At 36.2% G+C, this 15,762-nt stretch overlaps 1 protein-coding gene across 1 annotated transcript in view; it reads left to right on the top strand.

Annotated features, from left to right (window-relative positions):
* The window catches only part of RALGPS1 (Ral GEF with PH domain and SH3 binding motif 1), a 137,683-nt gene that overhangs the window by 68,939 nt on the left and 52,982 nt on the right, over nucleotides 1–15,762 (top strand). The gene's annotated exons all lie outside the window — the stretch shown is intronic.

The following is a 15,762-nucleotide window of genomic DNA, read 5'->3' as shown; positions in this document are numbered from 1 at the left end:
GGGCCTCCCCCTCACCGCAAGCAGCAGAAGGCTGGCTGAAACCGAGCGTTTGCACGGTGACCTCACAGCGCTCAGCAGTCCAGGGTAGTCTGGTGTGTGGGAGACTGCCTCTGCAGGCTTTGGCAGCATGCATAAGCGAGGCTTTCCTCTGGATAGCTGAGCTGAAAAACTGCAAATCATTTAAGAAGACTACAGTAATTTGTAGAGCAGCTTTTTTTTTTTTTTTTTTTTTTTAAGACCAGGATTTCACTCTTGGTATTATGTAATATATTTACTGTAGTTATGTGCAGTTTTTTTAATTGGTTTCTGTAACTGAAACTTCTCATAAACATGAGTCATGAGCTCTTTTTCATAGTACTTAAAACATGTAAAAACTAGACCCAACTAAAAAGTTTTGTTGTTGTGTTGCAGCTACTTATTAAATAACTAATGATAGTCCAAAACAAAGGCTATTTATCTGTTATTTGTAATACTGTTCTTAGAGTTAGGAAGAAATTCTGGAAACTTTGAGGAATGTGGTTTGGGGTTTTTTTTAAATCAAATGGGATGTTAGAATGTATTACTTCATAGGATTCATCTCCGAAATGGGGGAGGTCCCTGCTTAATAGAGTTTTCACAATACATTTGCTGATGTGTAGAAGATGGAGTATTTTTCATCATATAGTGTAAAGCAGTCTCTAATAGTTTTTACTAACTGGTCCTCTTTTTTAATGTTAAAAGAAATAAAATAAGGCTGCTTTATTCAGAGTAGTGCCGATACTCTCCATTTTTACCACTTCCTTGGTAATTTCTATCAGGAAACAGCAATTAACAATTTTTAAGATTCCATCATGTTCCCAGGAAAAAAGGAAAGTAAAATTGCCCAAATTCAAGCCAGTTCCTAAAATAATCTTAACACAGATCAACAATCTATAATTTGGCTGAACCCCAGTGCATTTTATAACACTTCTGTGCTACTCATGTTGGTTAGTCATCTAAAGCATGTTTTTCATTCGTTTGCTATGAATTCTTACTGCCCTAGACCTTTCTAAAAATATGCTATTACAGAACTTACTATGTGTAGAATATTTCTGGTCATTAGTATCCCCTCTATTTTTAAAAGGATTTTTTAAATTAATTTAAAATTCATCTTTAAGATGTACTTATAAGATGTTAGGAATCTTGCAAAGAAATTTTCAAAAGTAAAAGTGAAACTTCACAATGTTTGATATAAAAACATTCATTTTTAAGCTACCTTTTAATCAATAGTTGAGCAAACTAAACTATTACTTTGCTTTCACTGTATATCATAGCCATCATTAGAAGGCTCACATCACATTCAAGTAATTAATTTGTTCATAGTCTTTTGAGTAGAGTTATAAAAGATCTTTGAGGTTTGAAGAAACTGAGAAAACCAATATGAGAACACTTTGAATAATCAAAGGACAGTTAAGGACTTTTAAAGATACTGAGTTAAAACAAAAAATGTGTTTCTGTTCAAGCTAAAATGTGGACAAGTAGTAACCATTCTAATAATAGTTAATAAATTATTTGCATTGTAAAAATGAGTGTCTACCATGTCAGGAAAAAAACTCTTCTAAATCTACTGCACTAGCAATTCAGTGTGCCTCAGGGTCTATGTTTCTTGTACCTTCAGTGTATGGTCTGGTATTCCTGCAGGGAATATTAGCACCTCTCCTAAATTATTATCATTATATGAGTATTATAGTTTAATTTAATTTGAAAACTTACTCATTTTTATGGCTAAAGAGGACACAAAACCAGGGCCTGAAGGGTTGTTTCAGCATTGGTAAATAGGGTAATCTGGATACTTGAGATTATAGCTGTTTCCAATGCAGTAGTTTTATACTGGGGGCAGGGAGGGAATGCTGATTTAATTGAACCAGAATGTGATAGTTCTGTTCATTTTTGACTGAGTTAGCAGACAGGCCCATCAGGTTTTCTTCCAACTTGCCAACAATTCCCACCCCCTCATTTCCCAGGTACCTTTTCGGCCCGCAAATACACAGAGCTTCCCGAGGGAGGGAAGCAGGGAGCGGGAGGAGTGAAGGGAGGTGTCTGCCAAGACTGTTTGCCAAGATGTTGAGGTGGTCAATTCCTTAAATTCACAGCTATTTGCAGAGCTGTGCAGGCAGTTCTTTGCCTGGATTACTACTTGAGTTGACTATTTCATTTTCATCTAAAAATGAACATTTTCAGGTCCTTTGCTTTTATAGAAAAATTTGTGTTTCTAACTTACTGTTATGCCCCAGAGCATAATTTTGAAAATAAAAGATTTCCCAAGGATAGAGTTCATTCTTAAGCACTTTTAAGCTCTTTAACATACTTGGGCTCCATTGGTTTTATGGCACTTAAATAAGTGCAATTAAATGCTTAGGCATTTAACTGCATGAATTGGGCTAAACAAAGACTTCTCTTGTGGTGTGTTTTTAATTCATTAATGCTCTCATAAAAAAAACATGATGTAAGAAAAAAGATTTGAAAGATCAGAAGTAGCTAAACCATGTTTCTTGGACTAGCCTCTCTTCTGAATATGAAAAAAACACATTAGTGCACAGATAAACCTTTTGATTGAGTGCTGAGTGCTTTGTTTTTTTTCCTGCAACAGTCTAAATACCCTGTTCCTGGAAATGTTTCTATGTATGGGTGATTCAAAACTGTTTATGACAAAGTCTTTTTATTTGTTCAATCTGTTACAGTTTGTCTTTTGGGAAAAATAAAGTTGCACCCACTTGGCAGAAGGCAGAGAGTTTTTACATGGAGGTGCCAAGTGTGAACAGAATATCTGATTGTTTGGTAGAGCACTAGGAAGGGTAGAAGAGAAAAATGGGATTAGCCTTTGTGCAGGCCTTTTGCTTGGACAAAGTGGGAATGGCCTTTCCTTGGATTTGCGATACTATGAAGTGGAATTCATTGCTTTTGTTAAAGGCTTTATGCTGAATGACATGATTTTCAAACTGTTTCATAATTGTGTTGGCTTTTCAATACTGAGAATCTCATAGATCAGCTTACATTTAAATATCCATGATTAGAGGATAACAGATCCTACTAATAGTGGCAGGCCCTTGTTATTTCTGGCTGTGAAAGCTGACAGATTTTTTCACCAGAGTAATTCAATCGGCAAGGAGTGATCTAATGTTAGACTTGGCTTTTGTGATTAGTGATAATACTGTAAAACAGTGGGTCATAGAAATTAACCTTGGATCGAGTGATCCAGAAGCTCCAGGCTATGCACAATAGATAAGAATGTACCAGCCTTAAAAAGGCAGACATTAAGAAATCAATGGAACTAATTACTTTTTCAAACAGCGCATAGTTGAATTGCAGAATTCATTGCCACAGGATGTTGTGAAAACAAAAACTGAAAAATGTGTGATGAGTATCAGGAAAAAGTGGACAGACAAATTCAGAGAAGAAATGTTGTCAAGAAGAAATACGATAAAATTAAGCACAAAAATCTTTGTACAAGATCTATCTCAGGAAGCCCCTAAACCACAGATTACTGGCCACAGGAAGCTAAATCTGGAAAAATACTATTGCAACTTTGCTTTTTTCTTATATTCTTTCTCTAAGCATTCTCTGCTTTCTGACACTGGATAACAAGGTAGGTGAAACTGTCATGAGTCTGAAGGCACACGCTGTTGGCATTTGTTGGCAATCAAATATGGATGACTAACGTTTGAAAGAATTCTTTTTCTTTCAGTTTCATTTTGTGGGATTAATATAATACTCCTCCAGTTTTTATACTAGTACAGATAACCAAACTGTTTCTGAAGTATGATGTGACCTTAGCCTAGGGCTAGTGGTAGGTTGAAAGGGTTTGGAGCAGAGAGGATACTGAATTGCTGTAGCATGCTCTCTGTGCTTTTAGGGGGAAGAAAATTGAAGACAGAACTCCCTACAGATCTCCCTTTTGTGGGGAGGATTGTCAAGACCCAATATGTCACTGATCCTTCTGTAAAAGAGGTGAAGCACTGCAGGGACTGCTGTGAGAGTTATCCAGTCCAGTAGTTCAGTATATTGACTGGCAGGCTAATTCTCCAGTAGGGAGAGGAAGCAAATATTTAAAAATACTAAAATGAATCACTATTGCAAAATTTATATTTTGTAATATATTTTTGCCAGCTTCATGGGAAAAGGTGTTCTTCCTGACAAATCTGAACTCTTAACTGGTATAGAGAGTAAAGGAAAATAAATCATTTAGAGTAGATGTGAACTGATTAGGCATTTTTGTTCCTTCAGGAGCATCTCCAGGTTTAAATTTTTCCTGCCTAGCTTTATTCGAAGTCCCCATGAACTTTTATACTTGCAGCTGTATAAAGAATTGAAATGCAGTATCTTCTACAGGAAATACAGGGCTAAGCAGATAGATGCCATGAACATCTGAAAAGAAGAAAAGTGTATATAGTACTATCATTCACTAGATGGAAGAGGGGAACAGAGAGATTATTCACAGTGTGTGTGCACACAGGACAAAGGGCATAAAAAGATAAATGAAGAAAGTTAGGGGTTTTTTCTTTAGACTGGTTTCTTGCTTGCCTTCTTGTGTATTTCATTAACACAAACTTCACAGAAATTTCTGAAATAAGGACAGAATGATCAGCACTTTAATTTTAAGCATGTTTTATCCACAGCCAGCTCTGACTTTTATACTGAGAATACTTTCCAAAAAATCTGGAGTTGCCTAAACCAAAATCATATATCAATATGCCTGGGTAAATCTTGGAATCTGCAGGTAGAATTAGCATTGCTGGTTGCACATTAATTTTCTGGAAAGAATTTAACCTGGCCATATGGACATTTAAGAAAGCAAATAACCCATCATTTCATTTTATGTTTAGGGAACCATACTATTTGCTGTGCAGCCAAAGCAAAGCATTCCTGCTACTGAGATCAATGTTTTTTATTTATTTAAATTTATATTTACAGGTCAAGTGTTGCCCATACCTTGTACTGAAATATTCGATAGGTGGGACTACTGAGATGAAACTGTTACCTGCATGTTGTAGACCGTGTCTTCACACTGCTGCCGTGGTGGCCTCGGTCACATGTTGTGCAGAAAGGGTACCGTTGTGCTATGTGGCATTGTACTATAGAGTTTGATTCAGATAGAGGCATGCAGTCTACAGCTATTGCCTGAGCTGTAACACAAGTAAAGATAGACATTGAAGAACAGCCCAATCTTTTTCTGTAAAGATATATTGAGCAAAGCTTGATGATCAGTAATATCAAAATCCGCTGATGAATCTAAAATAATGAACACAGACATTTTATTTTAGGAAGGCATTATCTGCTAAAACATCTATCACAATTGCTATTCTCTAGTCACATTTCTGTCAGCATGAAAGTAGGTACAGTATGCAGACCAGTTGCATAGCCATATCAGCAATTTACTAGGGAACAGGAAAAAATTATATAGGAAAAGGGGCCTCTGGAGGTAATGTAGTTCAACCTTCTACTCAAATCAGGGCTAACTTCAGAGTTAGATCAGATTACTCATGTCCTTGTCCTTCTGAGTTTTGAAAATCTCCAGAGACAGAAATTCACAGCCTTTCTGGGCAATGTTTCAGTGCCTGACCACTATCACCATGATGGACTTTTTTCCATTCCAGTTGGAATTTCCTATGCTGCAACTTGCATCAGTTGCTTCTTGTTCTGTCACTGTGAATCTCTGAGAAAAGTCTGGCTCTATGTTCAGTACAACTCCTACCCCGACTCCTTTTTGGTAGGTAAATAACTGCAGTTACCTTCTGGCCTCTGGCCCTTTCTCATCTCCAGACTAAACAAGCCCCCTTCCCTAGGCCTTTCCTCACGTGTCAAGTGTTCCCGCTTCCTGGCCATCCTAGTGGTCCTCTGCTGGCCTCTGTCCAGGTTGACGTCTGTCTTGTACAGGGGTGTACCAAGACTAGATGGCAGTATTCTAGATGTGACCTCACCAGTGCCAAGTAGATACAAAGAACTAACCTTAAAAACCTTTTTTGAAATTAAACTGTCTTCTGTTTGGTTGTCACCTCTCTGCAAACAGTAAAATAACATTTCAGAAGTTGGCATTCTATTAAGCAACTTTTCCTGCAAACTGCATGCTATATGTTTGCTCTCTAATCTACCTTAAATATAAAGTGAAATTCATAATGTTGTTTTCTTAAAAGTCCTAAATGATTAGGGAGTGACTTTCCTCCTTTTATGTCCTCTCAGGGATGTTTAATCAGTTGAGGCATTCAAGGTTGCAGTGTAAGGCTCCAGTAGGTCTTACAGCTTCTGAGAAGGAAGTGTGATCTGAACTTTTTCTCTTTTTCTGGAGCTGATGATCATTAGTTTTCTCTTTTTAGGTATAGAGGGAGCAAAAAGAAACAGTACAGTGTGGGAGATGTTCTTGGTAGAAGGTGGAATTAGAAAATGAATCAGTGCTGGCATTTTGTTTTGATTTTTGTAGAATGAATGGTTATTTTTAAAGATACTTATGCCTTTCAAGGGAGATGTTTAAGAATAATGTAGTTGCTCATTGTCTCCCATTGCTGAAGCTATTGCTCATGCACGTATCCTGCGAGTGGAAATGCTTTTGGACTCATGCACATGCTATAATAATAGTAATGTAGTTTCCCTTATTGTTATTATCCAGTTTTTAAAAATGAAGCATTTTGCCATTGGTGTGAGTGTGAGTTGAGTCCAATCTTTTAAAACCTTGTTAAAGTACTGCAGGGTTTGTTTGTTTTTTAATATAGTTAATCTAGTTTTAGATTGTGTTCTGACAGAGGTGACAAATGCCACAGCAGTTTTTACTTTTTTTTCATATGAGTACATAACACCATTTGTAGAATCCAATTATATCTTCTTGTTTTTCTTGAAAAAAAATCATTTTTAGGAACATTTATTTCCATTATTGAATTCTTTGCATTTTCATGTTTGATTAATGGAGGTAGATTTGTATATTAGACTTACACTGGGTATAGATGATATGTTGACGCACAGTTTTTGAAGCTATGAAGTCCATTTGCCTTAATAATCCCTAAGTTTTTTTCTGACAAATGCTTCCTACACTGAAAACTTACTGAAGCAGTTATTCCAATGAAGCTCTCTGTTTGGATATGATCATTCCAGAAGAATGCTGGGCCTGTAATAGAATGTCTATTCCAGAATAAATATTCCAAAATAGTTCATCTACACTTTCCAGGCATAGACAAGCCCTGAGTGGTAGTGTGGCCCTCCAGTAATGTTGTCTGTAGCTGAAACCAGGAGAGAGAGAATTTGATGTGTGTATAATAAGCATATGTGTGCTTACTGGTGTGAAGAGAAGCTAGTTTGATTCAATTAAGAAATGACATATGATCTAGAAAACATTCCAGTACAGAAAATCTTTGGTCTTTATATGATAAATTGCTGCTTCAAGACAAAAAAATACTGCAGACTTGTATGCCACACATACTGTGCTTTTTTGCTCAGAAAAAAACCAACACTGTTTCAGATATAATGTTGATGGTGATTATCTCTAAAATAGTTATTAACACATTCTGTCTTGTTCACCAGACAAGCGTTACAAAATGTTTAAATGTGTATTCTACCAACTTGAATTTTTATTTTGTTAATTCAGGTTGTTGAAGTTGATTAAACCAAAATAAAGGTATTTCTTTAGCTATACATTTTTGTAAGGTGAATTTTGCTTACATGTCATGAGTACAGCAAGTGTTTCAAGCAGTCTCTTTTTCACAGTTAAAAATCAGTGTCCATGGCCAGTTGTGTCCATGCATAGCCTTGCAACAACAAATTAGTCCATATGGCTCCTGTACTCCCAAACTGCCCTACAATAATAGATGTGTAGGCTTAGGCTGCATTTGTCGTAGAACCATAGAAAAGTCCTGGTAGGAAGGGACACCTGGAGATCGCTGGACCCCCTGGTTCAACCTTCTGTTGAGAGCAGGGCCATAGATTAGGTTATCAAGGGCCCTGTCAAGCTGAATCTTGACTATTTCCAGCAAGGGAAATTCTGCCAATTCTCTGGGCAACCTATTCCAATGTTTAATTCTCTATAACTACCTTTTATGTATCGGAAGACTGATTAGATCCACCCCGCACCTTCTCTTCTCTATGCTGAACAAACCCAGCTCCTTTAACCTTTCTTCATATTTCACATTTTCCAATCCTCTCATCACCTTGATGGCCATCCACTGGACCATCTCCAATTTTTCAATGTCTTTCTTGAGAAATTTTATCATGAATACATTTCTTCATTCTAAAAAAAAAAAAAATACTTCAGTATTTAGTTGGATTTAGTTCAATCAATGTTTTGGTGTTTGTAGTATCAGTGTGGATTTTGCCAAGCAGCTTTGCTGCTTTAACAAGAAAATATGAAGAGAGAGGCTGTACTGTAAATACATTACAGTGAAGTCACACCAAGGAGCAGTTTTGAGATTCTGATTTAAATATAGGTAAATGCAAATGTGCATCTGCCTCCCTAATAGAAGTGTAAATAATATGCAGAGGTTCTCGATCCTATCAAGAGATGGAAAGTTAATGAAATACATTGTTTACAGTTGTGACATGAAAGCAGTTAGTTGTGCTTAGTGCATATTTCCATGTCAAGCTATTTTTTGGCAACTCCTATTGTAGCAGCTACCATTAAAATACTTTAAAGCAATTTAAATAATTAAAGCTGTAATTCATATATTTGTAACTTATTTGTGGAAAACTTCCATTTTAAAAGTTTCCCTTTTCCCTTTACCTGTGTGACGGTTTATATAAGGAAAATTCTTTTCCTGATGTTTTTAAGATGATTCTAACTACTCTCTTGGAAAGAAGAAAGTCATGTGGCTTGAAATCTTAATTGTTTTTCCTTTCATATAGATGAATGTTCACAAAATGGAAAGAAAAAAACTGGCAGATACACAAAATGCATCTTCCACTTCCCCTGACTTTCACCCTTGTGCTGAAGATACCATGTCCCAGAAAGCACTTCTATTAACTACTTACCATATTAGTAACTTACCAGCAAACTCATTATAGACATTACTTTTATATGCTGCTTTGGAAAAAAGCTTTTGTGGTATTGTGAGCTTTCACACTCTCATTAGACTGAAGATATGCAAAAGAAAAGGAGCAGAGAAGGGCAAGGATGGCTGTACTAGCTCAAGGTTCACAGCATTAAGTGTTCATGATTTCATTCCCACCAGTGAAATTGGTGACAATTATCAGTTTCATTCTGCCTTGCCAGTTTGATCAGGTTGTTTTCTGAAGTCAGGACAGTGAAGACCGTGAAAGTGGGCAAAATTAAAATAAGCTGGGTCCTTCAGCTTCTTCTGTTTATTAGACAAGAAGCATTTTACTGGCTTAAAATGTTGTTTCTTTCCAATTCTAGAATCAGCAATTGTATCACCATACCAATCTTTGGCATTGACATGATCGTTGAAGACTTTGTCATTACTTTTTTTTCTTTTTTAACTTAAATTACTGCATTTTTCCCAGCACGAACCTTTTGTCCTTTAACGTTTGACTGGTTTTCGGAACAAATGCATGCAACAGTTACATGTTAGACTTATGAAGATGAGGCAGCTTGGATTGTCAGTCCCCTCACAGTGCATCCTTGCCTCAGAAATATTTTAATCCTTTGTGAAGTTCCTTGAAGAGAGTTGTTTTACATAGAGTTGCTTGAGGGTTGTTGTTAAATTTATGGTGCTATATTTGAAACGTCTGGCTTTCCAAGGTCCCTTTTTCAGATAGAACAGATTTATGGCTAGTAGATATTCTCCTCTTTCCCTTCATGTCCCTTCATTTCTTTGGAAGCAGGACAGTGTATTCTTCCCTACTGAGAATATCTCTGAAACCTGTCACTGACTTGCAGTTGTGGCAGTATTACATAATACAGTTCCTTCTATCTCATTTCTGCTGTGCTCCCTAAAAGACTTTTTTCAGAAGTGAAAAATAAAAGAATGAGATTAAGACTTCATTCTTGGACTGCTGATTACTATTTCACAAAGTCTACGTATCAATCTATTCACTAAAATATTAAAACTTTTTATGAATTTTCTCTGGATTTCAGAGTATATTTCCTCATCACCTCTAGATGAAGTCAGATGTAATATATGTAAATACTTTGAAAAGTTACTGTTAACTTTAGAGCTGTTAAAAGATTCCGATCCTAACCCACTGTTTTGACATCCCAAATGAGTATACCAGGAAAGAAAAGAATTCATATACTTATAAATAAATGTGCATTGAGAACAATTTAGTCTACAGGTATTTAACACGCGTTCTTTGTTATCTAGCACAGTGCAGAGGATTATGGAGGTGTTCTCCTATCTCCAGATTCCACATGACAAAATACTCAGTTGGGTTGTAAATACTAGCTCTAAGGTGGTTTTGGAGTTCTGGATTTGTCCAGGCGTGTTCTGTACTCTTTTATCAAAGAGAATGTCAGTGTCATATGAAACTTCTCTTTGTTGATTTTACCTGCATAACTTCTCAATGACCCAAGGATTATAACCAATATTTTCAGCATGTTTTAAGTCTCCATCTGACTTCTGTTTTTTTTCCTTATTCTCTAAATCATAAGCCAGTATCTGTAGATATCTATAGATTGAGGGGTTTCAGAGGTTCTGCTACTCTTTGAGTGGGTTAATTTCCCATTAAAGGTTTCTGTGAGCTCTGCTGGCATCAGTGATATTTTCTTGAAAAATCTGTAGTTTTGCTTGTTGAATGTTAATTACTAGTTATTCCAAAGCTTGAGCAGTTCAGAAAAGAAGTATAGTTGTATCTTAAAGGCATTTGAAATGTTTCTTCAAGGTCTTATCCTTGAGTAATAAGTCAGCACAACATGGAGATATTCTTTAAGAAGTGAGCATCAGAAATGTTAATTTTAATGAAAAACTCTTTTTTTTAATGTCACAGATGTAACGTGAATTTTGTTTTACAGATGTTTAATCACAAATCACCCTTACACCATGTAATAGTGTGGGCCAGTCCTAACAGGTTCTTTAAACCTGCTTTACAAATCAGAAAGGGAATTTGGCAGTTTCTGCTTCTGGAATTTTTGTGGTCAGTAATTTTGAAATGAGGCAAATCATTTTAAACATAGTTCATCAGTGACGGATACAGTTTCTTTCATTGATTTAGGTATGCACGTACCCTTTCCATCTCCAAAATTTTTACTGACTTCTGAAGGTTTTTTTGTGTGCAGAGTGTCTATGTAATTATTCCACACTGTTGAAATATATGGACTCTCTAGGGCCACTGAACCTTGAAGAAACTACCAAATTAAGCAGTTCTGTTTGCATTGGTTTAAAATGGTTTTGAGTAGTGGATGTAGGTAGTCTGTTTTACTGTGTAAGTGCTATTAAAGTAAATGGTAAAAATTAGTAAAAATGAAGCTTAAGAAAAAAGTATATAGATGTTCTTGTAATATGTTTAAAGTTGGTCAAGTATTATTTGGTCATTTCAGTCGTCTTTTCTGTTGCACTGGTTGCAGAAATGGACTTCTTAAGATAAAACACACAAAAATTAGAATGATTATCACCACCTTCACTGATGGTTCCAACAGACTCAGATATGCACACATTTCTTTAATTATAATGGAATTTACTTCTGAAAGATGAGGCAGGATTAAAATCCTTGGTGCAAGTTTTCTACACTTTTCAATACAGGACAAAACTATGTTGTTGCTGTAGCCATAAACAACTGCATGTTTACTATATTAGGCTAATGTATCTTGTGGATGGTTCCTGATTTTTCTCATTATTTAAATCGTCCACAAGTTAAATAGGACTGTGTGGTGTACAAATGGGGAAAAAGCTAAGACAAACATAGTGGTTACTTTTTAACATTTTGACTGCTTAATTAGAGGATTCTTTCTGTAACTTCTGCTGAAGGTACAGTCATATTTCAGAAGTGCTTGTGTCTGCAGGAGAAACTTAGAAAGGGTGCAGTATCTCGAAGCTGAATTTTAACCTTTTCTTAGATTAAAATGCTACTTATGCTCTGCTCTGCATAGAATGCTCTGCTTCTTAGATTTAAATGCTTTAAAATTAATTGTTTTTAACCAATAAGCCCTGTATGTGGTAAGCTCAGTTTAAGAGAATCCTAGTTGTAGTTACATTAGTGGTGGAAATGAAGAGTAGAAAATGCTACAAGGAGGGGAATTTTCTCCTGCTTCTTAGCACAGTGCTGTTTAGTATTGTACTGGGTAAAAGCAAAAGGGAAACTGTGGGAACTTATCTGAGAACTTCAAGCATTCCCAGTAAGCTCACACTTCAAGGAGACAAAAGCTGTAAGAATTGATGGGTTTGGTCTTTAAAAATTAGTCAGAACATAGCTGGAGAATCTGTGGTAAGTCAAACTACAGACGCACATGAAAGTTCTAGCAGTCCAGGAAGCATGTAGCCAGCCCCATCTTTTGTTACAGTTGTGGTTTCATGAATTTGGCAGCTTGTAGAACTGCAAATCTAGTCACTAGTACAGTGATCATAGTGACTAATAACCTTGAGCTCTTTGGTGTGAAGTCTGGCTGATGTTTTTTTTCTTCCTACTACCATTCCTTGTCTGTCAGATCTCAGTACCTGAGGAGAGGCAGGTGGCTGGTAGGCTCTGAAGATATTAATTCAGAGCATTGTTGTAGGAAACTAACTTTTTGCTGCTGTCAGTGAAGTAAAATTCATGCTGTTCTTCTGTTCAAGAATTGATGTAAAAAAGCTAAATTTGCCACATAAAGAAAATCGTGTTGTTACTTACTTGTGATGTTCAAATCAGATGTGCTGTGCAGTAAAATAAGGCAGGCATCTTTTGGTTTAGCTATAACACTGTAGTGAATACAAAATATAGGAATAGAATGGGGCAGGGAGAGGCTTGAGAGAGCAGCCCAGAGAGGGGTAATCACGAGAAGGTCAGACATGCATAATTACCTGGACTATCTCAGTGTGTTTACAGTGAATGGCAATGGAAGGAGAAAATTTTGTGACTTTTTTTTTTCTTTAATTGCAGTTATTGTTTGAAAAGAGCGTTATAATTTATGTCCAGCTCTGTTCCTCCCTTTACTGGAGAACAGAACCCAACAATCTATGTTACTGCTTATTAGTTTTAGCAATGCCCAAATTAATTACCATCTAAAGATGGTGAAAATGCATATATTTTCTTTATGCAAATAGATTTTCTTGTAGCCTAAGATGCACTTAATTTGGAAGAGATTGGTTTTGTTTTAATTAAGAACTACAGTTGTCCCTTACTATTTCTCAGACACACCAGTAAAAGTCAGCTATTTTCTCCATAGCTGCGGCAAGCAAACAGACTTTTAAGGAAGGAGCTGAAAGGCGAGGCAACCTACCTAAAAACGCTGTTGTAAGAAGTTAGAAGTGATTTGCTGAAGAAAGTCAGCAAAAGGGGAAGGATAGGGTAAATGCAGCAGAGACAAGAGTAAATGAACAAGGCAACAAGGGTAGAAGAAATTTTCAGCAATGTGTGAGTAAGATGAGAAGTTTGCATAATGATGAAAAGGAACATGTAGTTGAAGTCAAAAGTGATGCATGTTGCAGGTGAGTCAGGTGTGTAATGCCAGTACATGTGAATCTGAACCTTTTCTGGAGTTGTTTTAACATTGTAGAGATTTTCTAAAATGAGATTTAAAAAGGAAAATCACTTGGGTAGAGATCACTAACTGCAGCAAAAGCATATGATGCTTTATAAGGAGTAGTTTTCTGTAAATACCAAAAATCAGTATTTCTCAGGAACATTTTGGAATTTGGAACTGTATAAATAAAAATAATACAAATCTTTTTTATTAAAAAAGTTTATTGTCCTTTTGACTCAGCTTCGTTATAGTTCTGCATTTGTGTGTGTGTGTGTGTGGTATTGATACTAAGTTCTGTCTAACTGGCATCAGGAGTGATAAATTTGGTCATAATCCCATCTTTACTTTCCTCTGACTGATCCCATTCACTTGGCCACTGGGCTGGCAACATATATTACAAGTCACGTGTTGTTGACTTGGCAAAGATTCACATATAATTTGTGATTAGAGTATTCCAAATCCTACCAAGACTAACCAGTATACACATTTGGTTCTGCAGAAAAATTTTCCAGCCCTTAGTCCACGGAAAAAATACAAAGTTCTTGAAACCAGTGAAACCACAGAAGTGTTGGCTCTTCTCTGACTGTGAGCTAATCTCTTAAGAATGGAGTCTCTGGTTTTGCAGACTGCTGACTGCAGTGATTTGGGCTTTTACCAGTTAGTAGTAAATTGATAAGTTGCTTTCTCTTTGTCCTCTGCTTGATTTAGTATGTTACAACCTCACTAGTGTATGTGGGAAAAGGTTTTCGTTAATATAGCTGACTAGAAATTGGAAACATATTTTTGTCTCTTCTGGTTTTCCTATCAAATCATTGTGATTACTCAACTGTGGGAGACAAAAAAAGGAATATAATTACTTTCCATAGGTTTCCTTCTGCTACGCATGCCGGTTACTGTGCGTCTTGTAGACACCACTTCTTGTACTACTGAATGTACTAGACTCAGACATCCGTGTTTCACTGCAACAAATGTACTCAGGGGCTTCTGGGTTGTGGATATCTTTAGAAAGAGTATGTGACGATAGGTAGGGAACTAAATATGTTCATTGCGATATTTAACTTTTGTTCTCCCTTTCTACCATTTGTTTGTGCTTGTCATTGTTATAGTAACAATATAATTTATTAAACAAATACTCACGATTAACACTCTACTTAATCAAAATGTTAAGTAAGAATAACAAGGTGAAGTCACCAGGCTAATCTGAAATACTTCTCTTTCAGGTAACTATTCTTTGATGCAAAGTAGTGAATGTCTGACTAACAAAAGCATCATACAGAAGCTGCTTCCTAATTTATTTGCATTACAGAATTGCAAAGACTCTTAGCAGGGCGCTGCACACTAAAAGCATACATAACGTATACAGTAGTAGTGTGCTCCAGCCAGTCAATTTTGGGACTGTTAGCCTTACTATCATGCAATATAATTTTATATCCATTAAAAGAAAGGAGGAGAAGAAGACACATTTAGAATGTTGCAAGTTTTCAATGTAATCTTTTTTATTTTTTCACCTTCAGTTTTGCAACAGTTGTTGTGAGACAATTTAGGTGCTGTAAATTCTGGATTACACCTTGTGCCTGCAAATTATCATAAACCCCAAAACAGATTGGAATTCCCAAATTCTTAAGAGAAAATGCTACTCCTCTTACAGGCTGCACATTGTTGTGTATTTTCTACAAGGAACTTAAACCCCACTTTTGTAAATTGTTAAGGCTCCATGGTCATAATACTTAGTTTCATGAGGCTTTTCTTACAGAAGGAAATGCTGTCTTTCTCACTGAACATGTGGAGAATAGAGGATAGTGGTAACCTGCCTGGGTCTGGGTCAAAGAAATCTGTGTTGCAGAGCAGAAAATCTGAACAAAGATTTCCCAGCAAGTGCTTTAAAAACAGATTGCCTTTTGTTTCTGATGCTGGAGTTTAAAATAATACCTTCACAGCTTTTCCCACTGGCGTAACTTCATATATGTGATTTATTTACTGGACTGCAAGTATTGTCACTCATAGCGTCTTACGTCATTCTTTCTTAGTGAAAACAAATCACATCTCATAGCTGTTTATGAAATTTTTAGTGCCTATATACTTGAACCAAGATATATCAGAACTAGAAGATGTGTAATCATTGATTTGATAAGGGTTAGAATTATGTTTCTTAAGAGCAAGTTGTTGAGCAAGTACCCATTACCTCCAAAGTACCGATATTTGTTACCTGCATCAGT

This window comes from Apteryx mantelli, chromosome 21 (assembly GCF_036417845.1).
Source record: "Apteryx mantelli isolate bAptMan1 chromosome 21, bAptMan1.hap1, whole genome shotgun sequence".
Taxonomy (NCBI): Eukaryota; Metazoa; Chordata; class Aves; order Apterygiformes; family Apterygidae; genus Apteryx; species Apteryx mantelli.
This window is presented reverse-complemented; position numbering and strand designations above follow the sequence as displayed.